Source organism: Propithecus coquereli, unplaced genomic scaffold, assembly GCF_000956105.1.
Source record: "Propithecus coquereli isolate 6110/MARCELLA unplaced genomic scaffold, Pcoq_1.0 Scaffold50, whole genome shotgun sequence".
NCBI classification, from domain to species: Eukaryota; Metazoa; Chordata; class Mammalia; order Primates; family Indriidae; genus Propithecus; species Propithecus coquereli.
Window position 1 is genome coordinate 5,406,983 of NW_012150841.1, and position 1,780 is coordinate 5,408,762.

Consider the following 1,780-nt stretch of genomic DNA (forward strand, 5'->3'; position numbering starts at 1 on the left):
AAAACCTACCACAATAAAAAATTGGCACGGATGAAGTTTTCTAAAAAAAACTGGCATGAGGCCATGCAAAAATTAGGAAAAACTCAGCAAAAGTAAAAAATAAGTAACTTCCAAATTCTAAAATATATCTTTAGACCAAGATGTTTTTCTGAGGTGCATGCCCCTGTCCAGCATCTGAAGAGACCCTGAGCAGTGCCAATGCCCTGGTAGAGACGCTGAGGTCAACATCAGATTTGAAATATTTAAAGTGGATACAAAACTATTTCAACAATGCAGACAATTAAGTGCATTGTTGTGGGCAATGGTGCTGTTGGTAAAACATGTCTCCTGATATCCTACACCTGTGGTCCCCAAACCCCGAGGACTGGTACCAGTTCATGGCCCATTAGGAACCAGGCCACACAGCAGGAGTTGAGCAGCGGGCAAGTGAGGGAAGTTTCGTCTGTATTTACAGCTGCTCCCCGTTGCTCACATCACTGCTTAAGTTCCACCTCCTGTCAGATCAGCGGCAGCATTGGAGTCTCACAGGAGCCCAAATTCTACTGTACACTGCACGTGGGAGGAATCTAGGTTACATGCTCTTTATGAGAATCTAATGCCTGATGATCTGAGGTGGAGCTGAGGCGCTGGGGAGTGGCTGCAAATACAGATTATCACTAGCAGAGAGGTTTGACTGCACAATAAATGTAATGTGCTTGAATCATCTGGAAACCATCCCCGACCCCAACCCCAGTCTGTGGAAAAACTGTATTCCATGAAACCGGTCCCTGGTGCCAAAAAGGTTGGGACCGCTGTCCTATACAACAAACAAATTTCCATCTGAATATATTCTGACTATTTTTGACAACTATGCAGTCACAGTTATGATTGGTGGAGAGCCATATACTCTTAGACTTTTTGATACTGCAGGGCAGGAGGATTATGACAGATCACGACCACTGAGTTATTCGCAAACGATGTACTTCTAGTCCGTTTTTCAGTGGTCTCTCCATCTTTATTTGAAAATGTGAAAGAAAAGCAGGTGCCTGAGATAACTCATCACTGTCCAAAGACTTGTTTCTTGCTTGTTGGGACCCAAATTGATCTCAGAGATGACCCCTCTATGATTGAGAAACTTGTCAAGAACAAACAGAAGCCTATCACTCCAGAGACTGGCCTGTGACTTGAAGGCCGTCAGGTATGTGGAGTGTTCTGCACTCACAAAGAAAGGCCTAAAGAATGTATTTGACGAAAAAATATTGGCTGCCCTGGAGCCTCCAGAACTGAAGAAGAGCCGCAGGTGTGTGCTCCTATGAACATCTCTCCAGAGCCCTTTCTGCACAGCTGGTGTCGGCATCATACTCAAAGCCATGTTTAAATCAAACTAAAGATTAAAAATTAAAATTTGTTTTTGAAAAAAAAAATGTTTTTCCCCTGAAAATATCTACATAAAGTTTCATGCCGTATGAACTAACTGTAAAGTTCCACTTAAGCATTATTGGGGAAAATCAATGGATACAAATTCTTTCAATACCTTTACTTTAAACATCTTTTGGCATGTTCCTGTCATATTATAAATAAGTCAAGTCTAAACTTTTTGAAACAGATACCTTTGCTATAGAGATTTATTACACATCTAATTACTTGCATTTATACATCTAATTTTTGTTTTTTTGAGACAGGATCTCGCTCTGTTGCCCTGGGTAGAGTGCAGTGGTATCATCATAGCTCACTGCAACTTCAAACTCCTGGGCTCAAGCAATCCTCCTGCCTCAGCCTCCCAGAGTGCTAGGATTACAGG

At 42.0% G+C, this 1,780-nt stretch overlaps 1 protein-coding gene and 1 pseudogene across 2 annotated transcripts in view; one reads left to right on the forward strand and one right to left on the reverse strand.

Moving 5' to 3' along the window:
- The window catches only part of APOO (apolipoprotein O), a 58,613-nt gene that overhangs the window by 48,320 nt on the left and 8,513 nt on the right, over positions 1 to 1,780 (reverse strand). The window lies entirely within an intron of this gene.
- Positions 271 to 1,295, forward strand: LOC105819979 (annotated as a pseudogene).